The 26,249-nt window shown below is 40.1% G+C and overlaps 1 pseudogene; it reads left to right on the top strand.

The window, feature by feature from the left end:
- The first annotated feature begins 15,275 nt into the window (after positions 1 to 15,275).
- LOC134390183 (mortality factor 4-like protein 2) lies at positions 15,276 to 25,544 on the top strand (annotated as a pseudogene).
- The last annotated feature ends 705 nt before the right edge of the window (positions 25,545 to 26,249 follow it).

Here is a 26,249-nt window from a genome sequence, read left to right as displayed (position 1 = left end):
TTTAGAATGTCATAAATATAAAAACATTTCCTGTGGAAATGCTTTAAGAACATGTATTTCCATTATCCTCTTTTTAGTATGCACCAGATAAATACATAACAAGGTGTTTATAATACTGTAATGCTAAAAATGTTTAATTAAAGATCAGTAAACTTTATCTCCCCTCTTGCTGAAGTTCTCTGTATTAATAGTTAATAAAGATTTGTTTTATTAATATTTCCCAAGTGTCTGTTTCATTTGATTATCATGATACTTGTGACATTTGGGGAACATGTAAATCAAACTCTTCAGAACTAAAGATGGTGACTTCGCAGCACACTCCCTGTTGCTTACTGCTAAGGATTCAACCTAAAAGTCACCTGTGAATTCCCTCTGGCAGGTCCAAAACACAACACAGGGATGGGGCCGAGCAAGCGCACCAGCCACATGAATCATTACTTACCTGGGGTAGAGAGAATGAAGCAAAGCCAGGAGTACTACTTGGGTGGGAAAGTGGACTCCAGCCTCCTGTCCCCCCACTGCTTGAGACTAGTCATCACTCGAGGTTGACACAGGTGCCCCTCTAGACCCAAAATGAACTTGGAGTTATGTCTGTCAGTAGCATGGTAAGAGTTTGCTCTTGTGCCACTTGGTTAGTGACACATCAATGTTTTTCTTTCCCTTTCAGGAGACAGATTTTGTTTGTTTTGATGGGGAAGAGACAATTATGAGAATTATAATGTAGAAGAACTTTTAGTGGTTTTGGAATTATACAATTCTGCAACTGGAGTTTCTGAGAAAGCTGTAGAAAAAACTTCTCTGCATGTGCATGTGGAAAAAACTCCTGAAGTATCTAAGGAAAATGAACCTGAACCTAAACCAGAAGAAGCTGACTCAGGGGAAAACAAGTGTGTTTCTAGAAAACACTAATGATCTCAAGGAATGGTTTATAGCTGAGGAGAAACATGCAAACAGTCAAATGGGTGATGCTAAGGGAGAGCAGTCTTTGTTTGAACTTCTTGAAGAAATGCTGCAAGGTCAATTAAATTTAAACAAAGTGAAAACAACAAAACCAGCAATACCTTTCAGGTTTCCAGTGAACAGGAAAAGATTGATGCTTATAAACTTTTGCAAAAGGATATGACTCTGGACTTGAAAACGAAATTTGGCTCAACTGCTGATGCACTTGTATCTGACGATGAGACAAGCAGACTTGTTACTTGTTTAGAAGATAATTTTGATGAGGAATTGGATGCTGAGTATTACACATTTGCAAAAGAAGATAAGAATGAAGAAAACTTTGATGAGCTACCATTACTAATCTTTACAAGTGAAGAAGATATGAAAACTCCAGTGAAGTCTGGAGTTGAGAAATATTCAACAGAGAAAGAGCAGAATTCAAATGGAGAGGATAAGGTTGAGATAACTCTGCCTCCTGCCATCAAAAAGGGTGATAAAAATATACTAACAACTTGGGGGATACTATATTCTCTATTGTCACGGGAGGTGAAGAGAAAACAGGTGTGATGGATTTAGAGAGTCCTTCTTCAGAGGAAGAAAAGGAAGATGATGGTTCATTCATCCTGAATAGCAAACAGGAGTTACCAAGATCAGCCATAGATTATACTGACCCTGAAAATGTACAAGAAGGTCTTTTGATTGTAGAAGTCCCTGAAAGATATAATGGGAAGACCCAGAAGTGGACACTGAACTTTCACATTAGAGGCAAAAGGAGGGAAGTTCAAGAACCTGAGAGGGCCCTCGTACAAAGTGAGAATGAATTAGACCATGAGAGGCAGGAGGAGATGGCTGTGTACAGCTCTATTCCAGACAGTAACCTTGACTCTTTATTAGCTGCTGAAAAGCACAGACACATGTTAAAATCCACATCTGTTGACAGAGAAAATGACCAGAAAGGAGCAGCTATTCATATCTCAGAAGGCCCACTCCACGGAGAAAAGCCTGGGGAGCAGATTTTGGAAGGTGGCTCAGAGAGTGGATCTGTACATAACACGGTGGGGAATCAAATGAATGAAGAAAAGATTAAATGGGAATCCTTGGACATTGTGCCACTTTTGGGAGATAGTCCACATAATGCATCCAGAGACAGTGTGGCAGAAGTGAATGTTTTGGTAAGTGAACCAGAACCACACATGCCTTCAATGGAGCATCAACATGAGGAATTTAAAGAGCAAGTATTTCTTAAAACTCAAAATCAGCCTAGATTCTCCTTTGCAGATAAAATCTGTTTGCCGAGAGAACAGAAAGCAGAGGCTCCCTCTCCGGGAAGAAGTCTTTCCGAGCAACGAGGAAGAGCTGTGACCGCTGCAGGCAGTGAGCGTGTGAATGAGAAGACGAGGCCGCTGCGGCAGAGGTCAGCGAGGACTCCTCCGGCACACGGGAGGCAGACCAGACTGACAGCGCACGAGGGCCATGTTCCCATGCGGAAAATCCAGAAGCAGCAGAGGATGACTCTCCCCCTGAAGAGCTACTGGAAGATGAAAATGCTGTCACTGCAAAACAGTCTAGAGAGAAGAGCCCTGGGACTCAAGACTGGCAGGCAGACGTAAATGTGGAAGTCGCCGAAAGAACAATTTTAGGAACCATTAATCCTGAGCTGGAAACTGAAGAAAACAAACAAGAAACCAGTATGATTTGGGATAGTAAAAGAAAGAGGTGAACCCATGGCCGAAGGAGTAGACACAATAGGCAGGGACCCAGGCGTTATGGTGGTGGGAAAAGAAGAGAGCCCTCTGCTAGATAAGAAAGCACAGAATCCATCTGACATAACTGATTTCCCGAACAAGGAGAAAACTAGGACTCCAGAGCAAGGCAAAGCATTTAGGAATAGAGATGATCTGAAGAAAGACAACCCACAGGATCCCCTCGGGGTTGCAGAGAAGCCTGGGGGAGAACTCTTAAAAGAGGACCACGAGGATATAGAGAAATTCATGGACACAAAATACCAGGGGTCTGTTTCTGAAGAACTTGAAGATGACCTGTCCCACTGGACTCCACATACACCTGTAGATGTACACATACATCAGCACAGTGACCATAGGGAGGACTTGCGTATAATAAGCCGGTTCTTTAAAGAAGAGCAGTGCTTGCAGCGGTTCCAGAAGTACTTCGGTGTCCGTGAGCTGGAAGCCTTGCTACAAGAAATGTCATTAAAACTGAAGTCAACACAGCGGGAGAGCCTGCCAGACAATGTGGAAAAAGTCCGAGATAAAGTCTTCCGTGCTTCTGAGTTGCAAATTCTGAACGTAGCAGAGAACATGCTCGATACACGTGTGTCCAAGAACAGAGATCTGGGAATGAAGGGAAATAATATATTTGAAGAGGCTGTGGTGCTAGATGACATTCAAGACCTTATCTATTTGGTCAGGTACCAGCACTCTACAGTGGACGAGACTGCCCCACTGGTAATGGCACCACCCCTAGAGGAGGGCTGGGGCAGACCCATGGAAGGTAAAGTACCTGCCTGTGGCCTCATAGAGCAGGCCTGGAGAAGAAGGTGGGGAAAGGGGTCGCTGAAGTGCCTCATACCTTCTCCATAAAGCTCTGTTCACCTTTCCAGGGTGCGTGAAGGACAGAGACCACACAAGGGACCACATGTTCCTTCCTGCCTTCTTTTGTTTAGGCTGGAGTATGGAGAAGAATTTCTTACTTTTCCTGGACAGTTGAGACTGATTAGCGTTTCAATATGAAACTTTATAGAAAGCTAAAGAGAAAGACATAAATAAGAAAATGATGTAACAGTTGCACATGTTAACAAAGTACAGATATCATGTAAAATTCTGAAAGGGCTTCAGTGAATACAATTTCTTATTCAAGTTACCTGCACACTAACCAAGCCTTGCCTGAGTTCCTGCATTTCCCCCAAAGCTCGTCTTTTGTGGATGTCATGTTCTTTTGTGCCTCTTGGCAGCAGTCACTTTCTCCAGTTAAACTAGGGCTCCTGCATCCAAATAATCAAGGGTGGAACCAGTATGAGGAGCCTCCTAACACAGCCCTTGACACGTAGAAGTCATTCAGTAAACATTTGCTGAATTGATCCCAAGCCAGTATCCTGATATAAACTTTCTGATTCCTCGTTCCATACACTATTCTTTGTACCCAGGCTTTTCAAATGGAGGTATTTGAACTGAAGATATAAGTTAGAGTAACAGGAAGACATAAAGCCTCAGAAAAACATATCTCCCCAGGATGCCAGTTATTCCTAAGAATTAGGGGAGGAAAACATTTTTGCATTTAATCAAAGCAGATATATTTTGGGTGGGAATAAAAAATTCAAATGAGTTTTCAGGGTAAATTGTGAGGCTGCAAAGAAATTTGTCTTTGCCATGGATCACCTTGCACCAAGTCTTGAGTGTCTTCGGGAAAGGGATGGTTGTACTCTTTTGGCTCCTTGAGATACTTTGAGAATATTTGAAAGACACTTCAGCCACCTGCATCATGTGGAATGCCTTTCTCTGTACTAGCTCTGTGAGACAAGCGTAACTGTGCATGAAATTCTGTATTACTCTGAATAGAAGAGGCATTTCACACTTTTGCTCTTGATTGAAGTTCCCTTCTACACATTTATTTGTGTGCATATATGTTGGTTTTCCAAGGGGAGTTAAATTATTGAAGTCCCTATTATAAATCTATTTATTTATGTAATACTTGAGAATACAGGCTTCTTTGTAAGTTGTATTATGTAGATTAGTCATCCTTGAAGTGGAATAAAAGAAACAGAAACTCCTATTTCCTGCCCAGCTGGGCTCCATGGGATGGCCCTGCATGGTGGCCTTGCGGGGGAGAATGCTGAGATGGGGGTGGGCTTGAGGTGCAGATTGGCTGCACAGGTGGTGTCAAGCTGTGCTAGCCTGGTGCACTCTCCTCTTCCCTCCCTGTAGAGAAGCAATCACCATGTGAATATCTCCCACAAGAGAGTAAGGAAGACCTTAGTATGCAGGGAACTGTAGCGCTCAGCAACTTGGATCAGCCAACAACTGATGACACAGGAGCCTCAGAGGTATCACAGATGCCAGATACTGAGAACAACTTAGACCCAGGTAAAACGTGCTCATTTTTCTCCACAAAGTAGAGGCACTTCATAGAGAAAACCTTCTAGGAGATTTGTAGTCAAAGGTGGGAAATAGAGGGGAAGATAATGCAGATACATAAGAGGTGTTTTTTTTGTTTTTAAGAGATCCCAGAGCTAATTGAGAGAAAGGCAGGAGTTTAAAAATATGGTGTGAGGAAAGTCGAGACAGACTGGTCAGGCTCGCTCACCTCGTACCTGGCTGACCACAACAGCATGTCTGTTGTAAATACCTTAACTGCACATGTGCACCAAAGTGTTCCTTGGCTATCTGACTCGCACCCATGTGTTAATTGGCTATCTGACTCTAATATAAAAGACAATGGCTCTGATCCTTGAGGGGCTGAGCTCGCATCTGAATAAAGCATGTCATCCTTGCCAATGGCTCCCAGGGTCTTTCCAGTTACCTAGCTCACGACCTGCATATGAGGGGTCTGTGCCCTGTCTGCACAGGATGGGTTTGAAGGATCTGTGACTCCGTCTAAAAGGTGGAAATAAAAAATAGGAGAGGCCAGGGGTCATAACTAACCTACAAACCAATGTTTGGCTATCACTAACCTGTGTAGAACATTTTAATCTAAAGTATTATTCTTAAAAGGACTTATACTCTCAAATAGTAGTTTTCAACCAAAACAATAGCATCAGAAACTCTGGTGATGGGAACCAGCAGTCTGTGTCTAACAAGCCCTTCAGCAAGTTCTTGCCTGATTCTAGTTAGAGTTTGAGAACCACTGCTCTAAAACTCAAGGATTCTGTGTTTTTTGTCCACCTTAACCCCCTTTTCCATAAATAGGATACAATGTAGTACAGTTCTTTTTCTGATTTGCTACCTAGACATGGTAAAACCAAAAAAAAAAAAAAGAACAAACTTTAAAATACAGGGAAGGGTCCAGGTATCTGTATACTATGTGCTCATAGGAAGCAGTCAGAACTTTGCAGCATGTGACAGTCCATTGTAGGCTGTCATTTGTCATTGCAGCACACAGTAAACATCCAGTGGGAGATGAGAAAGTTTAAAATATTTTTTTAGAAACCCAATAATGCTATCAACAGCTTTCTAATGCTTGCATAGCTCACATTTAACCAGTGAATCAGAGAACAGCTGATTGTGTTATTTTGTCTGTCCAGTATGGTGGCATGATGACATCGTTACTGTTTTTTGTGTTTTTAGAGGTTCTGATCTCTGAGCACAGGTGCAGCATTACCCAGTGACACTGCAGGGCTGGGAAGCACTGGGCTGACACCTGCCCACCCCTGGCACACACACAAAGTATAGGACGTCACAGCAGGGAAAGGAATGAAGCTAATTTGCAAAGGAATGACATCACAGAGGCCGACCCATGTTCTAGAGTACATTGCATTCATATATAATACTCTCTACTTCTAAACTGTTTTACTTGAAATGTTCTGCTGCTGAAGATGAGCTATGCATATTAAGACTTGTTAATCTCTTGCTCAGAAACTTTCCGGATTAGGCAAAATTCGGCTTCCAGATTTAACAAATTCTTTGCCCTATCTTTTAAGTCCCACCACAAAATAACATCAGTAACCTTCACAGGCAAGTCTTCCTAAATGCTTCTCCGTGCATTGCAGGCACTGAGGTGCTGACTTAATTGGGAAAACTTCACAAGAGGTTTCATAGATCCATAGTGGGTAGAAGGGACCTTTGGGTTGGGAGGGACCTTAGAGGCAACTAGTCCTACCCCTCACTAATTGATCAGCATTTTGGACTCCTAGCTGTTTGTAAGACATGCTCCAGGCCCATATAAGACATACCAAAATCCACGCACCCACCGCCTCCTCACATGGAGATACTTTCAGGTGTAAGTATCTACCTCTTCCTCAGAGGCCGGAGTCAGTTCTCTGCCCTGTAAGCGATTCCCTTTGGTCTCTCTTGGCATTTGCCCTCTTCTCTTTTATGCAGCTGCCATTCATTCACTGAGAGGACACTTACTGCACACCCTGCCGGGTGCCAGACCCTGTGCTGAGCACGAGTGCATTCTGCCTACAACTGCAAGCCAGGATGCACTCTTTTTCACTCCTCGTTTTTCTGAAGTTTTTACTAATTTGCTTCACCAGCACTAAACAATTGTTTGTTGAATGTGACTGTCTATATGGAGAAAGCTTAAAATTCTTATTTTCTCAATTCCCATGAGTAAATACTCCTATTGTTCCCATAGTGGTGCTGTTGCCAGGGAGGTGATGGGGGACTGGTGGGGGGTAGGGTGGGTTGGAGATTGTAAAGCTACACAACTATGCCAGTTGTTGGGTTGAGGCAATAGCTACACTAATTGTATGGCTAGGCATTTCCTGATTAAAGCCAAAACATTTCATTATTTTAGTTATATTAAGTTTCCATTTGTATTGTCAGGGCTAGGGCTCAGACCATTCAAACCCATTGTACAGACTGGGTCATAGACCCCTCACATGCAGGTCCATGCTAGGTAATTGGGAAAGATCCCAGGAGCCATTGGCAGACGACACGAGCTCAGTCCTCAGCAGTAGCAGCAGCAGCTTACAGCAGCAGCGGTGGTCACCTCTCAGGGCATCCCAGGGGCACTGGCAGCAACAGCCTCCAGCAGCAGTAGCAGCCTCCCCCTGGCCCCTCAGGGGCATTCTGGGGGTGGGGGCCCCGTGGATCAGAGCCACTCGTCCTTTATACTTCAGTCCGTAACCCAGGACAACTGGATGCACATATGCAATTACGTTGGACAATAACCAAGGAATACCTGGGTGCACGTGCATAATTACATCAAATGCTCAGCAAGATTCTGAACATTTGAGGGGCCCTGACCATTTTCCTATATTTTCCCAAAAGAGATATGTTCATTTTATAATTAAAGGGTATGAAGGCTATAATGGGGATTCTGAAGATTTTTCCTCAGTGTAATTGTCTTTATGAGAAACACTTATTCAAGGCACAGTAACTAATACTTACTGCATACTCAGTAAATATTTAAACTGAAGAGAATCCTTCTTCTAAAGTGTAAAATAAAATACTTGTTTTTCCCCTCAATTATACGGCTAACAATAGAAGGCACTCCTATCACTGCTGTTGATGCAAGAAAGCAACTAAAGACAAATGCTGAAGAGCCAGCAAGTGTTACTCCTTTGAAAAACACAATTCTTTCACTATTTTCATACATGGTTTATTTAACTAAGAGAGCAAGTTTGACACATACAGTTCCTTATAAACACAGTAGAATGTTGATTATTACAGTTTTTAAGTTGATTTTGAGCATGAGCTAAAGACCTTAAAGTGTCTTTATGAAAATGCTACTGATCCTTTGAAGATAGCCCCTGAAATGAGCCATAGGTGTATGGCTTTGATGGGTTCCTAGTTCAGCACAAGAGGAGGATTTGCTGCTTGCCAGGGCTGGGCACACGTGTAAGAAATGGTTCTTCCCCTCAGGGATCTTTCGGTCTAGCTGGGAGATAAAGACAATCACTTGAAACATAATATGATACAGGCAGAAAGAAGTATTTACCTGAAGGTAGAACAGTATATTGAATAAATTGTATCATTGTGGTGGGACGATGCTGAGACAGGCTTGAAGCAGAGTCAAATGGCAGTTTGACATGTAGTTTGTTGTTGAATAGAAGGGCTGGGGGAGGGAGACGGGGGCAGCATTCAGCCAGACAGGAAATTACATGTTCAGAGAAATGGAGGCCTGAAGACGAGGTTACTTGATGAAGCCAGGGGAACGTGGGTGGTTGGTGGTGGTAGTGTGTGGGACCAGAGGGGGATGGTCTGTGAAGGGAGGCAGGGTGAGTCATGTGTGCCGTGAAGAGTGGCATTAGGCCACTCATTTTAAGTGGGAAAGGGATTGGTCAGATGTGTTTCTTAGAAAGACTCATTTATGGCAGAATGTTTATTCAGATTGATCTTTCTGAAGAGAGTCATGACCCAAATGAGGCATTTAATCTGTTTAGAAGTTTATCTAAGCTTTTAAGGATTTAGCTCCCCCTTGTGGTATTTGCGGAAATTGGACATTTCTTTAGAAAATTATGGAAATGTACAAGCTTTCAGAAGTTGAAGGCTAAGTTGCCTTTAGGGCTGTGAAGAAAGTGTCATTTTCAACAAATGTAGAGTATTTTCCTCTAGGTTCTATTATTGCAAGATTTCTGTAGGGAAGGGGGTTTTTGTTTTTTGTAGTTGCTGTTATCGTTCTATAAAATGCATGGGTTTTGAACCAGGATGATCTGGTTTCCAATCCCAAAGCCATCATTTAGAAGTTTGGCCAAATCATGAAACTTTGAACCTCAGCTTCCTCATCTGAAAAATGAAGACAAACCCTACTGCAGTTGTTGTACAAACTCAATGATTTGACAAAGTTAAGTGTGGTGCAGTGTCTGGAATTTCATAGGATCCCGTTCTCCATCTGATTCCCAATTGGAGGGTTAGAGGGCAGTGTGAAAACATTGAATACCTGTGGAATTCAGGGGAAAGACCATCAGGATGGGAAAGATGGAGAAAAAAATCAAACCATTTTTCAATTTTTTCCATGGTCGTGATGGTAGCAGCCGCCTGGATGAAGGTGTGTGTGATCCATGCAGTTAGCATGATGAAATCTTCAGTGATGGAGGCAGTCTCAGAACTCAGAATTTAATTATCAGAATGAATCGTCATCACTTGAAAAAGTTAACCACCTCCAGATGTGGGGAAGATTCTTTTTTATTGTATGTCTAGATATGAACAGTGCCCTCTTGTAGGCCTGTGCGACATGAAGCGTTGTAGGACACGTCTGTGATTGGTTGTGACAAGGGAAGACACAGCCATGAATCGTAAGATAGAAGTGCTGGCTCCGTGTTACAGATGCTGATGTGAAAGGGATTGTCAAAAAAGGATTTTGATGGCCCAATATGTACAAGACTTCGTGCTAGTAACAAAAGATTCCAAGAGGTATAAAGCATAATTCTGATTTTTGAAAGGCTTAAGAAAATGTCTTAGCAAATATTTACGAAAACCGGGAAATGTGAAGAATATGGGAAATAGTTTATCTTAAATGTCCAATAGATCATGTAGATAATTACTCGACAGGGCTTAGGGAGTAATGGGATGCTGGTGTGATTGGGAAACCTGCACCAGAGTTCAGATTCATTGATCAATATTTAGTGAAACCTTACGTAAGAGGTCTCAGAAGGCTAATAGTCCAACTTCTCACTAGTTGCAGTTATTTCTTCTACTCCAGCCCTGACAAGTGATTTTTAGTTCTGTGCATCAGCAGTTCCTGGTAGAGCCACCTACATTCCAAGGCTACGCACTCCTCTGCTGGCTAGTTCATTCTTATATTGACTCCAAATTTTCTTCCACATGATTTCCTCTTTAGAATCTAATTCCCTTTTTACATAGGGAACCCTTAAACATTTGAAGTTATGTCTTACTTTTTTTAGCATCTTATCATGGGACATTTCAAACATGCTAAAGCAGAGAAGCCATGGGCCCATCACCCAACTTAACAATAATTCCTTAATATCACCCGATATTTGGCACATTTAAAATCCCTTTTCCTCCTTTTTTTCCTGCCATAAAATTTACTCTCTTAACCATTTTGAAGTGTGCAGCTAAGTGGTATTAAATATATTCATAATATTGGTAACCATCATGCTCTCCTTTTAAAAATTGTTCTTGTTCAAATTAGGATCCTTCTGAGGTCCTGATGTTGTAATAGATTGATATGTATCTTAACTCAACTTTAATCAGATATAAATTACATATAATTAAAATGTACCTATTGACATAAATAATTACCCTACACAGGTATTGCTTAAAATTCAGCCCTGAACTGAAGGAGAACCCCTTGCAGAAGTCTGAAACTCTGTTCCTTTGTATTCCTATCTTTCTAGTGCCTTTCCCTGTGTATTTCAGGTACCTTAGTCTCCCCAAACTCTGATTGTCGCCTCCACAGTGGGACTGATGTATTCTGCCTGCGTTTCCCCTCCCTGCACAGAGGTCTAGAAAGTGCCTCCAGGGAGAAAGCTGGGTGGTCGCAGGGCTTGCCTATTTGTTTTCTTTAACTCATGGATGACAGGTGTGTGCTGCCTGTTCTCTATCTGAAAAACAGTTCTTTTCATATATTTTATCAAGTTTTCTAGTCACTTACAGTCGGAGGATTGAAAGTAGTTAGATGCAAATCCAATTTTGTTTGACAAGAATCAGGAAACATTTAACATCTGGGTGTTGCTCTTTTATTTTATTTTATTTTTTCTGATCTCAGTCATCGTCGGTGACATTAACTAAACCTGTCACTATATTACAGGCTGCAAAATGATGATAGTCTCGTTGTATTGTTCCTTCTTCATTTAAAGTCTGGGACGCTTCTACAAAGAGAAACTACGATCAACTATTCTTTACACTGAGATTTGGTATGTATAGTTAAGGCAGGGTAATTATGATTTTTTCTTAACTTAAACGGTTTTCAAAACAATGAGTTGTCTTTCCAGCATTATCCACTGATGCCCAAAGGGTGGTTTTTGTTTGTTTTCTCTTATGTTCATTTTGATGTTATAGATTTTAAAATATTTGGTGTGTTTCAGTCCAATCAAGGATACTGATTATTCTTAGTGATGCTCAATTTCTCTCATCTTTGGCTACTGCAAGACTCCTCAGCTTGGCTCTTGGGACCTTTTTTGTCACCATCTACTGGTCATTGTAACCTTCCTTGCCTCCTAGTATGACAAGATGATCACAGCTCATCTTGGACATTTCCTACCAAGATCTTGAAGGAACTGTTTCTCTAAAGAGCCCTTGTTCCTTTTAATGGATAATTGTATTTAGAGACTACATTCTGGTGCTGAGATTGCTTATTGCTTTTGAGTTGGCCATCATTTCTAGGCCTTTTCAGAGGACAAAGCTAGGAAATATGTGGGGGTTTTTATGTGAATATTCATCAGAATGTCATATGGTTACTTCCAATCAAAATTCAGGATGCTAGAGAGATTTTTCTTTCATCTAACTTTTGTTTTTCCTCTGATGATGGAAATCCCAGTTTTCAATGACATCAACATATATTTACCTTATTTTACAATAGTCATATGAGTATTAAAAATACACATATCAACACTACCACAAACAGTACATGATTGAAAGTATTTTAAGACTGTTTAGCAGTTCCTTTGTCTTTAAGATATATCCCATTAGGGTGAGTTTGAAAAACACTCTTATGTGGTCTTGCTACCAACTTGATACACAGGTGGTTTCATTTTTCTTTCAAGTTTTAGAGCCTGCTTTTAAAGGTTTTTGTTTGTTTGTTTAATAATTATCTAAGATGTTCACAGGATCCAAAGTCAATTTGTAAAGCAAGGTGTATTTGGAGAACTCTAGCTTTTGTCCCAGTTCCATTCAGTCTGTTCTAACCCTTCCCTATAGGTAACTTTTAAAATTAATTTAAAAATAAGCAAATGATTTCCATATCCAGCCATGATAGCTTTACAACTACTGGATTTACCCTCCCAAATGAAACTACTAAAAAGAAAATACCAGGCAAAATAAATAAAATAACATTTTTTCAGCCACTGGACATCAGGCAACAAAGGACAGTAATGTCTGAACGATAAGGAAAAAATGCTGTGAGTACAGTTGTCCCAGCTTACAGTGTTAAGAACGTTCCCAGGCTGTAACACAGAAGGGAAGAACCAAGTGGAGCCAGTGGACACCCTGAGCTGACAGGGTGTTCAGAGTCCATGGAGAAGAGGGCAGCTGGAATTCACAGGATGGAGAACCAGGAGGAGAGAGCTACAGGCCGAGAAAACTCTGGAGATCCATTAAGAGTCCCCTTCATTCATCAGAGTACTGATCAGCTCAAGAGTATGACAAAATTACTGGAAGTCAGAGCTGTGGGACACTTTTAAGCAACTAAATGTAACTGGAGAGTAGAGACAGTACCTATAAAGCTATCGTGGCTGGATATGGAATCCAACCTACATGTAACTGGGATCCCTGTAGAAGAGGAGACAAGAGGTACTCAGAAAAATATTTGAAGGAAAAATTGCTGAAAGACTTCCAAAATTTATGAAAACTATAAACCCATAGATCTAAGAAGCTCAATGAAACCCAAGCACAAGACGCATGAAGAAAACTACACCAAGGTTTATCATAATCAGATTGCTCAAAACAAGTGATAAAGAGCAATCTCAAAAACAGCCAAAGAAGAAAGACATTTTACATAGAGAGGAACTAAGATGAGGATTACTTTGGATTTCTCATCATAAACAAGGCATGAGAGAATACAGTGGAGTAGTATCTTTAGTATATTTGAAGGACGATATTATTGACCTAAAGTATCATACCCAGTGAAATATCTTTCAAAACCAAAGTTGAGACAAAGACTATTACAACATCTCAGAGCGGAAACAATTCCATAGCACACTTGCCATAAGAAATTTTAAAGGACATATGGGGCAGTCACCAAGAAACAAGAAATGTTAAAGGAAGTTCTTTAGGCATAAGGGAAATAACAAAAGATGGAGGTTATGGAGCTACACAAAGGAGTGAAGAATGCCGGAAATGAGGACCACATGGGTAAATATACAAAACCGTTTTCATATTATATAAATATCACTGTATATGGGATTTAGAAAATATGTAAAAGTAAAACATATGCCCATAGTATAAAGGTCAGAGGGAGGGGAAATGGTATTAACTATCATCAAGTGTTGCTTTGTGTTTCTTCGCCCACACAGAATTGTCACCCCACTTCCCCTGGGTGACGGAGATGCAAAGGATTACTCAAAGACCATCTCTACTGCACAGTGAGAGGCCCCAAATTGGTTAATCTATCTTTGGGACCCTCAAGAGAGAGGCATCCCTTCCTTGGGAAATTAACACTGACATGGGGTTCTCTTCCTGCATTTATTTTCCAGACCAGGAAGTTACAGGAAGAGACATAGGTGGGGTTATAGTTTACAGTATAGGCTGGTAACTTTCAGTAAAACAAGCCAGATGACATTCCAGTAGACAAGTAAGTGGTCCTAGCAACAAGTTTGATCTTAGCAAACATTCCTTCTTAACAGCAATCTCTCAGTATCCTTACATAACCATCAGTAACTAGTCTGTCTTTTGAGACAGCAAACTGCTGTGCCACAATCCTTATCTTGCAACAGAGAATTATACCCTGAGTAAAATTTCCTGTCCTTGCAAGGTCAAAATATGAAACTGCAAGGCTTTGGAAAACCAGGCCCTGTGAAGTACATATACTCTATATAGTATATTCCACAATCAAGTTCTTATTATAGACATGAAGTAGTGCAGTGTCATTTGAAGGAGGACTATGATTAAGTTAAAGATGTATATACCATAAAACCTAAAACAACCACAAAATAACAATACAGGAAGTTATAGCTAATAAGCCCACAAAGGAAAAAATTAGAATCTTTAAAAAGACTCAACTGATCCAAAGGAAGGCAGAATAAGAGGGAAAAGGGAACAGAGAACAAATGGGATAAATGGAAGAAAAGGTGATGCTGAGTTTAAACTTAACCATATCAATAATCACAGTAAGTGGAAATTGTCTAAATACCCCAATTAAAAGGCAGAGATTGTCAGGTTGGTTAAAGAAGCATGACCCAACTACATGTCTACCAGGATCACCCTTCAAATAAAAAAACATATCCCACACTCATACTAGTCCATTGAAAGCTGGAGTGACTATATTAAACCAGACAAAGGAGATTCCAGAGCAAAGTATATTACCAGGGATAAAGAAAGTTATTTCTTTAAGGAGTCAGTGAATTAAGACAATATAACAATTCTAAATGTTTGTGCTCCTAATAATAGACCTTCAAAATACATGAAGCAGGCTATGGCAGTTGTAGGAACAGCAGAGATCACACATCAGCTGCTGGGAAGAACTGGATTTCAGGTCACCATCAGGAAAGCTAAGTTTGCTGTACAGTAAGGATCAGATTGGATCTTGATTGCAGAACCGTCCCTGATTGCAGAATCTTGGATGATTTCACAAAAGTTCTTCATCTTTGCAGAATCTGCTTTCCTTTCCAGGTTATGTCTCCTACTTCATCCTTCGAGACCATCCCAGAAGATCTATAAGAGTCCATCTGGGAACTCACTAGGCGTTCTTGGAAGGAAAAGAAGGAAGATTGTTGGTTGGAATAAATACAGGGTTGAATGAGTTCCAGAAAGCAGGGTTCTCAAACTCATGGACAACAATTTGTGGAAGAAAACAACTTCAAAAAACCAACTAGAAGCAACACTCAGAGAAGTAAGATGAGAGGGGCCTGTTCAGGAAAGAAGACAGCTGGTCCACAGCAGAAGAATCTTGAACCAGCTCTCCCAGGATGATGGTGGGGGTCGCTCAGCACAGAACCTCCCTTCAGGATCCATTAGGAAGAAAAAAAAAAAAAACAGAAGACTCATGGAAATGGAGATAGTGGCAGTGCCAGCGAAGCACTTCAGCCCCCTCGGAAGAAAAGGGCCCATGTGCACCATACTGTTGAAAGTGAACTGGTATTTAAGAACAGGGTGGAAGTTAAAGTGAAGATTCTTGAAGAATTAAAACCATGGCTTGTTGAGGACTGGGACTTAGTTACGAGGCAGAAGCAGCTCTTTCAACTCCTAAGAGAAACACATATGCCATTCTGGAAGAGTATGTGAATTGCAAGAAATCACAGGGAAACATCAATAGTAAGGAATATGCAGTTAATGAAATGTGGCAGGAATAAAAGAATATTTCAACGTGATGTTGGCACTCAGCTGCTTGACAAATTTGAGAGGCTCCAGTATGCTGCAATCCTCTCAGCTCACCCTGATGCACCAATGTCATAGTTTTACAGAGCGCCACAACTACTGAGATTATTTGCAGGAATTGGAGCAATGTTGGCATATACACCCCTTGATGAGAAGAGCCTTGTGTCATTCTTGGGCTATTTGCATGAATTCCAAAAATATCTAGCAAAGAATTCCACAAGGATTGCAAGCTTTTTTTCTCATTTCAAAGTTGCTAGTGTATGCAGTAATTCGACAAAGAATAAACATTCAGTAAAACATTTTGTTGCCTAGCCTAGTTGATCATATTCCTTGAACACTGGTGGTTCTATCCCTTTGACACTACACAATTTCCTATATGTGTTAATGCTACTGATTTAATGTCCTGATCAATCATGCTAATTAATGCACGATTAATCCCAGTTACTACCCTGATTCCTAGTGCCAAATGATTCAACTTAATGTATATACATGAAAACCCATGCAATTGTGCTCTTTTTTATTAATGGTGCTTGAAGTGAAACAGCCCATCCTATCTGCAAGTCCATCTATGCTATTTCTTAGGTATACAATCTTTGTTTAAGTTGCTGAAGGATGGTGGTTTGTTTAATGGTTTTTGTATTTGATTCTAATGCACATTCTAACATGATAGAGTCAATGCATCATTGTGTAACCAAGTTTTTGTGGAAAAGTTGATATTTTAGCAATTGTATTTCAGATCTTAAATAAAATTTGTTTCTAAATTTCAAAGCAGCAAAAAACCAAAATACATGAAGTAAAAATTGATAGAACTACCAGTAAAAAATGAATTTACAATCATAATTAGAGATTTCAATACTCACCTCTCAATAATAGAACAAATAAATAGAAAATGAGTAAGGATCTAGAAGGTGTGAACATCATCAAACACCTTAATATTATTGACATGTATAGAAGACCGGAATGCGTATTCTTTTTAGTGTACATGGAGCTTTTACCAAAATAAACCATATTCTGGCCATAGAACAGGTCTCAATAAATGTGAAAGGATTCAAAGCATACTAAGTATGTTCTGTGACCATAACAAAATTAAATTAGAAATCAATAATGGGAGGGCCGAGCCTGTGGCGCACTCAGGAGGGTGCTGCGCTGGGAGCGCGGCAACGCTCCCAGCGGCTGCGGGTTCGGATCCTATATAGGAATGGCCGGTGCACTCACTGGCTGAGTGCCGGTCACGAAAAAAGAAAAAAAAAAAGAAATCAATAATGGGAAAATCTGGAAAATCCTCAAATATTTGGAAACTAAATGATACACTTTAAATAACTTATGAGTTAAAGTCAATGGGGAAATTAGTATTTTGAGCTGAATGAGAGTGAAAACACAACATGTCAAATTTGTACAATGCCACTAAAGCACTGCTTGGAAATTTATAGCACTACCTATATTAGGAAAAAAGAAAGTCTCAAATCAGTGACCTCAGTTTTCACCAAAGCAAACTAGAAAAAGAAGCATAAAGTGATTCCCAAGTAAGGAGAAGAAAGGAAATAATACAGATAAGAGCATAAGTCAATGGAATAGAAAACAAAAGGAAAATAGAGAAAATCAACGAAACCAAAAGCTGGTTCTTTGAGAGTAATAAAATTGATCAACTTCTAGCCAAAGTGATCCGGAAAAGGAGAGGTGACACAGATTACCAATATCAGCAGTCACTGAGGAGCATCACCCTAGGTTCTACCGATATTCAATGATAACAAGGGAATGCTACGAACAACTTAGGCCAATTAACTTGACAATTTAGATGAAGGAATTCCATCTAATACACAACCTGCAAACGCTCACTCAAGTAGAAATAGGTGTCCTCAGTAAACTTGTAAGTATAAAACAAATTGAATTCTTACTTAAAAACTTTTCCACAAAGAAAGCTCCAGCGCATATGGCTTCACTGGTAAATTGTATTAAACCTATAAGGAAGAAATAATACTAATTCTACACAAACCCTTCTAGAAAATTGAAGAACAGAAAATACTTCGTATCTAAGTGAAACCAGTGTTATGATATGAAATCAAGACAAACAAGAAAAAAAAACACAGACTAGTATCTCTCATGAACATAGGAACAAAACGTCTAAACAAAATTTTAGCAGATCAAATTTAACAATATATAAAAAGGAAAATACATTATGACCACATAGGGTTTATCCCAAGAATACAAGTTTCATCTAACATTTCAAAAGTTACAGTTAGATAGGAGGAATAAGTTCTACTGTTCCATTACACAGTAGGGTGACTCTAGTTAACAGTAATATATTATATATTTCAAAATAGCTAGAATTTGAATGCTCTCACCTCAAAGAAATGATAAATGTCTGAGGTGCTAATTACCATAATTTGATTACGTATTTTATACATGTATTAAACATCACACTGCTCCATAAATATGTACAAATGTGTCTAAATTAAAAATAAATTAATTAAACTGGCTAGCCAGTTAGTTCAGTTAGTTAAAGCATGTTGTTATAACACTGAGGTCAAGGGTTCAGAGCCCTGTACCAAGCAGCTGCAAAAAAAAAAAAAAAAAGACAAAAAAAAATCAGTGTAATTCACCATGATGACAAACTTAGAAAAGACAATCCATATGTACAGCTCAATAGACACAGAAAAAGAATTTGAAAAAATAATCCAACATGCATTACTGCTGGAAAAAGAAAGTCAACAAACAAGGAATAGAAGAGAACTTAAATAGGCTCTATGAAAATCTTACAATAATATCATATTTAATGGTGAATGATTGAATGCTTTTCCCCACAATCAGAAAGCAAAACATGGATGTCTACTCTCATCACATCTATTAGACATCATGCTGAGGTTCAGTAAGGCAAGAGCCAGTACATTAAGGTAAGAAAAAGAAATAAAATGCATCAAGATTGGGAAGGAAGAATTGTTTATTTGCAGAAAACATGAACATCTATGCATAAAATCTGGTGTGACCTATAAAAAAGCTCCTAGAGCTAATAAAGGAGTTTTGTAAAGTTGCCAGAAAAAGATTTAAATCTAAAGCAATTTTATTTCTATATACTAGCAATAAATAATTGGGAACTGAAATTTTAAGAAATTTCCAAGTACAACAGTATAAAAAGAATGCAGTATCTAAAGATAAGTATGTCAAAAAACGTGTAAGACATATACATTGAAAGTTATACAATACTACTGAAATTAAGGAAGACCGAAATTTATAGAGAAATATATCTTGTTTATAATTCAGAAGACTAAATATATTGTTAAGTTGTCAGTTATCCAGTTTGATCACTAGAATCAACATAATCCCATTCAAAATCCCAGCAGGATTTTGTTGTTGTTGTTTTTTATAAAAAATGTGGGGCCGAGCCCGTGGCGCATTCAGGAGAGTGCGGCGCTGGGAGCACAGCGACGCTCCCGCCGCTGGTTTGGATCCTATATAGGAATGGCCAGTGAACTCACTGGCTGAGTACTGGTCACAAAAAAGACCAAAAAAAAATGTGAAGCTGATTCTACAGTTCTTATGGAAAATAGAAAGGTCCTAGAGTAGACCACACATTACATAATTTCAAGACTTTATAAGTAATCAGGACAGCTGACAAATAGATCATTGAAACAGAATAGAGAATCCAGAAATAGATCCACACATATCTGGCAATGAACTTCTGACAAAGGTGGAAAGAAAATTAAATGGAGAAAAGAATGTCTTTTCAACAAATGGAACTATTGGCTCTTTCTGTGCAAACAATCACCCATACCTCGTGTCATATTCATAAACTCATTCAAAATGGGTTATAGACTTTAATGTAAAACCTAAAACTATAAAACTTGTAGGAAAAACAAGAGAAAATTTCTGTTGAACTTGGGTTAGGCAAAGATTTCTTAGATTTGACATCAGAAGCATGATTCATGAAAGTGAAAGTTGATAATTTGGACTTTATCAAAACAAACACTTTTCAAAGTAAACAATAAATACAAACCACAGACTGGGAAAAATTCACTACAGAGCATCTGCTTAATAAAGGACTTGTATCCAAAATATATAAAGAACTCTTAAAGCTCATTTGAGAAAAAAGCCCAGAAAAACATAACACAGTAAGATAAACACTTTACCAAAGATTTGTGGGTAGCAAAGAAGCACATTTTAAAATGCTCAGCATCATTAATTGTCCAATTTAAACAACAATGAGTTACCACTACACATTTATTAGAATAGCTAAAATTTGAAAGACTGATTATACCAAGTGCCACGTTTTGTTTTGTTGTTTAATATTCTGGAAACCATATTTTATATATAGCAGTATAAAAAATTATTTTGTTTCTTTTTTATAGCTGCACAGTATTCTTTGGTTTATTCAATGTCTCTTTTATTGATGGACATTTTATTTCCACTCTTGTTACTATAAATAAAACTGGAGTAACATAGTTTTGTGCATATATGTTTTCAACATCCGTTGTTCTCCAGTATCTTTGAGATAGAGCTTTAGAAGTGGGATTGTTGAGTCAATGTGTAAATACACACTTAACTTAGGGCGATGTTGCAAAATTCCCATTCATAGGGGTTGTATCATTTTGCATAGTGATCAGCAATGCATGAGAGTGGCTATTTTCACCACATTCACTCACCAGCAGAGTACAAGGTATATCAAAAAGCTTATGGAAAGATTCGTATTATCTTTTAATTCTGTTTTTCCACATACTTTTTGAAGTATCCTCACATGTGGTCACATAATTGGATCTGGCCAAGGTAAGTGAGAAATGGTGTCTCAGTGTAGGCTTTATTTGTATTTCTTTTATTATGAACAGGGCAGAGTGTGTTTCCATATGTCTACAAGCTATTTATATTTCTTTTCCCAGATCCATTCATTCTTTCATCCCATTTTTCCATAGGTTTGTTGGCCACTTTCTTCTCTATTTGTGAAGCTTTTTATATTTTAGAAATATTAATCCCTTTTAATTTGTTACAAATATATTTTCGCAGGTTGTCACCGTCAAATTTTGCTTATTTTGCAATTTTTGGGGTGGGGGACTGGGCAAGGTTTTCTATATTTAAATAATCAACTTTACAAATCTCTTCCATTGTTGCTCCTAGAGTTTGAGACATAATTAGGATGTCCCAACGCATGCGACATAGAAATTCACTTAGCTCCTACGGTGAGTGAGCCCCATTCTTCACCTCCCCCTGCTTGAATGCTTCCGCTTGGCTGCCCACGAAGGCCCCGCCCACGCAGCGCCATCTGACTTGTGCACAGTGTTCACTATCATCCCCATGGTTACAGTGTTCTCAGTGTTCAGTGGCTGAAGAGCCGGCCAGGGGACAGACGGATTTCAGTCTACTCTGTGAGCCGGATGGTCTCCATTAAAGGAGATGGTGAAGGAGACAAGCCCTGTGCCTTGGGCTGGACGGTATCCATGAGAGGAGAAGGTGAAGGAGATGAGTCCTATGCTGTAAGAAGGATGGTCTCCATGAGAGGAGATGATGAAAAAGACGAGTTCTGTGCCTTGAGCGAGACAGTCACCGTGAGAAGAGGCAGTGAAGGTGACAAGTCCTGTGCCGTTCAGCAGGGAAGCGTCTCACCCCCTACCTGTAGATACGTGATGTTGGCAGTCGCTGCCATTGTGCCTTCTGTTGCCACGTCGGACAGGGCGCTTTGGGGACCCCTGTCAGTGCTGTACACAGCCCTCACAGCCAAGCTGCTGGAGATGACGATCCCCGTTCCCACGGAGGGACCCCAGTTCTGGCAGGTGGGTGGATGAGTTCTGAGTGGAGTGGGTGCCCTGACCGGCCTGGCCAAGGAAATGGAGTATGTCAGGCCTGAGGCATGCAGGATGTTGCTGTGCTGTTTAGGGAGGCTAGTGGGAATGTACTTGAAGTGTCATCACTTGCTCATTTCTTACAGAACAGTTAGAAGTGGCAGGTGCTGTGTTATCTTTAAAGCCACTATCCAAACACTGAGAGCCAGCGTGGCTTTTCCCAGTGGCCCCTGGCACTGTTGAGGGATGGAGTCAGTATGGTAGTTAACTCGGGTACTTGTAGAAGGCAGCAAAAACAGTGTGCAGCTGGCAGGTGTTCAATGGACTATCTCCCAGGAAACATTTTAAATTAAGGCACCAAGTTTTAAAGACACTTAAATTCAGGGATTATCTAGACCAGTTACCATGAGCTATCTGATTTAGCATGTGTCCTTGTTACATAAGAGTAGACCAAAATTAAAGTTTAAATTTTTAGAGGAATAAGACATCCATTACCATCATATTGGTTTTATTTGCAGCCATGAAACTTGATTACTTATACTATATTTAAATTTTTTGTCTTACGTTTTTTTTTTAAAGTAATAAGATCCAATTAACCAAGAGAAAAGTATGATCCAGAGGGACTCTAGCTATGTGTTGGACAAAATGATGTGGCAGGGTCTCTGTTAACTGGAAATATATGCCCAACTTAAAGACGTTTAGACTGGTAATATTTAAAAACACTACGAGTCAAACAAGAAATGAGACTGCCAACATCCTGTCTTTCTTGAAGCAGTAAGAACTATTGAAGCTTTTTGAGGGGGTTGTTATCTGGTGGATTTTGCAATAGAATTTCTATGGCTGACTCTTTGTGAGTGCATTATTGCAAATTTCTTTAAGGCTTCCCATTATTTCTAATATGTCTATTTCAGGTTGTTGCTACATTGCATGATGATGTTCAGCCTGGGCCAGATTTCTTTGGACTGCCATGGGAACCTGTACTTGTAACAGCATTCTTGGGAATTGTTTCATTTGGTATATTCTTCTGGAGAACTGTCCTTGTTGTGAGTAAATTAATTTATACTTTAACTCATAAATGCAAGGGATGTTTTATAATCACTGGCCCTTTTATTTGCTTCTTTTTCAGTAACATAAGTGCAAATTAATGATTATACTTCAAGCTAACCTCATAAAATAGTGTTCTAAAATTTGTCTTTTAGACTTCAATGAATAAGATAACATGTATAAACTCAATTGGAAAAGTTCTATTTATGAATCCTTTTTATCAAAACCTAAAGATTAAGAATGAGGAGGGTGCACGTATGCACTATTAGAATTGGGAATTCATACAGCCACTCTGAAAAGTAGTTTAGTGATATGTATAAGAAGCCTTACAAATGGTCATATCCTTTTATATAGTATAATATCATGTCTAATTATCTGTCCTAAAGAAACTTCCAATCATGCATTAAAGATCATATACAAGGGCATTCAGTGGAAAAGTACTTATTAGACTGAAAACCTGTCACAACCTAAATGATCCCTATGGTAGGGGAATTGTTAAATTATTGTATATCCATATAATGGGATATAAGGTGGCTTTACATATTTCAAAGACATTGGAGCACAGAAAGTGCTCTCAATTTAACATGAAGTGGAAAAAAGCAGAAACCAAGACTTTAAAGTATACATAAACTGTGTGTTATATAAAACACATATGTACACACACACACACAGAAAAAATGCTGCAAGGAAATACAATAGAAGGATAAAAATTCTCATATCTACGAGATGAAGTAATTTTTCAGTTTTTTCCCCTGACATATACAAGTATTTGCCAGATTTTCTGATTTGATGATGTGCTCAGAAAATATCTTATTTGGAAATGCAGATTATATAATTTTCAGACACTATTAAATTTTTTTATCCTTTTTTTCTGTACAGAATTTGACTTTCAGACATATATATGTATGTATATGTGTGTACACTCCTACATACTTTTTCTCATACTGTATGTCGTTCTGCTTCACACTTGTTTCACATAATTGGGGGAAATTATTCTGTGTAAATGAACTGTGCAAATGAAAAGTTTTCATTTGAAACTTAACAGTTAAAGTGTCCAAAAGCACTGAATGCAATTCTTTCTAAAACTGTGTACTGTATTGTTTTATTAATTTCTTAATTATATTACATTGGACATATTATTGTTAATAAGTTTCCTCTCCTTGCCCAATTGATTGTAAAATCACTCCTAAAAGAAGGATTTCTTTTGCCTGGATTCTCCAACCTCATGAGGTTTTTCCTCAGATAAAAGGAAAAGGGGAGAATAAAAGTGTGAACAGAAGGGGAAAAGGTGAAAACATTTTATATTTCCTACTCTTCTCTCTCCCATTTATAAAAACCCTAACACCTGTTTTGATTTGCACAATGTTATGAAGTCTCTTTGTCCTGTTGCTTCTCAGCCTTAGCATTTGCCTTTTGGAAGCCTGGTCCCTATGTGACTTTTAGTTTGGGTGAAAGGGAGCAATGGAACCTTACTCTCTCATTAGCTAGGCTGTGACAGTAGAGAAATAGCCATTTCTTTCCATGTTGGAATTTTCTGAATGCATTTTCCTGGAACAGCATTATTGTAAGTGGTGTTCAGATACTGTAGTAATGATGAGATACCATGGATGATTTTGTGGACTGGTCTGAAAATCCCATCACCATTTATAACATTTGAAAGGGGAAATGTATTTGGAGTTCTAAAGAAATGCAGTAGTATTTTTTTTTTAATTAGTTACTGCTTGGATTTTATTATGCTGTAAATTTAGAGCTGTCTTCAGGGGGCGATTTAGTTTTTACACTTTTAGAAAGATGTTAGCTGTTGTTTCTCTTGTCTCTTGTGCATTTGGCTCTAGCAGTCTTCCCTTCCCTGTCAGATGTATGATCACTGTTTATAGTGGCCTGGGAAAATTAAACGATCTAACTCATGAGAAGTATTTCTTCTTTTTTTTTTTTTTTTTTTTACTAAATGCCCTGTTTATTTGGCAGACAATTTCAGAAATGTACAGTCACAATTTGTAGGCTGAGAAATCTCTGTGGAGTTGTTCCTTCACAACTACCCTTCACAAAAGCAGTAATGACAGCTTCTCGGCACATTAACCAGTCATTTTTGTTTGAAGTGAACATAGTGAGAATGGATTTTTCATTCCTTTTTATTCTCTGCATTTTAAATATGGAAATGAAGAGCTACTGTGGTGAATGGAGGGAGTGACTGCCTTAGAGGGACATCACAGTGTGTGTGGTGTGGCTTCTTTATTAATCAGGAGTCATCTCCATTGATAACCTTTGACAGTCCTCTTGCTTTTCCCTTCCATTCGCAGACACAAGTTTCACTCACTGTCACTGTCACTTGGAGAGGCCACAGTCAGAAGAAGACGGCCGGCCTTGGAAGATGGAACATACCCAGCCCACAACCTCCAGCGAATGACAACATTAGTCACCTAATTAACACAACAGTAACAGGGTTTGGAAGAGCTGTGCCTGGCGGGTACTGGGGTCCAAACCCTTGACCTCTACAGGCATCTTCTAGAGGTGATGCTGCCCGGTGCAGGTGGATGCCCCCTACCCACCTGCACATGCACCAACTTGACCCCAAGCCCACGTCAGGGACGCAGCCTGATCAGATTCACGCATGTGCAAAGGTGCTCGCTGTGGCATGTAGGGAACATGGCAGCCACTGAGACCAGGGGCCAGAGCCCATGGTGCCAGCCCAAGATTCTGACAGGCTTTCTCTCAGAGTGTGGGCTGAGGGTCAGGTAAGGCAGCATCCCAACCACAACCAGCCAGTGACCACATGTGCACGAGGCGCCAGCACTGCCTAGAAACCCGACTTCAGGAGCCTCAGTGTCATGGCAAAACGCACTGGTGTGGTCAGTGAGGCATAGTGAGCCCACCGGGGCCCCTGACCATGCAGCGCCAGGCAGGACATGGCCGCCACGGACCAGCGGCAGGGTTCCTGGCCCTCCACACGGGCAAGATCCGCTAATGCAAGCCAGGAGGGCCCATGGTCCTGGCCAAGCCCCAACCAGGACCTGCACTCTCACCACGGATTCATCACTTCCCCCTGGATATTCTCACAGTCTGCTTCCCAGTCACCCAACCTGGGAACCCCACACTTGTGTCACCCCACTCAGGCACTGAAGACGCCATCCTGAAGACTGGGGTCATGGACATACAAGGGCTCAAGTTCATGAGAGGAAGCAGGGCTGGGGCTTTGTCACCACCATAGGCAGAAGAGCGAGGACGGGAGCCGCACCATCTGTCCCCAGCCCTGGGCTCGCAAGGACCCTGGAAGGAGTGCCCCCTTTCTGCTGAGGTCCCAGGCGCCAGCTGCAGAGGGACGTGCCAAGCAGGACGTGGGACCAGAGAACAGAGACTCTCCCCATGCACACTTCCCAGGACCCAGCGCCAGGCAGGACAGAGCGGGGAGGCCAGCAGCAGCACCGACAACAGGAGAGGCAGAGCTTCCCGCGCCTGAGGCTGCCCCAGGTGGGGCTCGAGCACCACCAAACAGACCTCCCTCATCTGTTACCAAGATAAAGGGCCAAATGGCTGTGGGGCCATCTCAGAAAGAAAGAGCCCTGTGACATTTGCAATTTGGATACTGGTGACGACATAAAAAATGTCTTTATGGAGAAGGCAAAGAGCCTGTGTTTTCAGGTGCTCTTTCAGGGCAGCTGGTTATTTTTAC

This window comes from Cynocephalus volans, chromosome 11 (assembly GCF_027409185.1).
Source record: "Cynocephalus volans isolate mCynVol1 chromosome 11, mCynVol1.pri, whole genome shotgun sequence".
Classification (NCBI taxonomy): Eukaryota; Metazoa; Chordata; class Mammalia; order Dermoptera; family Cynocephalidae; genus Cynocephalus; species Cynocephalus volans.
Note: the sequence above shows the minus strand (reverse complement) of the source record. Positions and strands in the feature narration are given on the sequence as shown.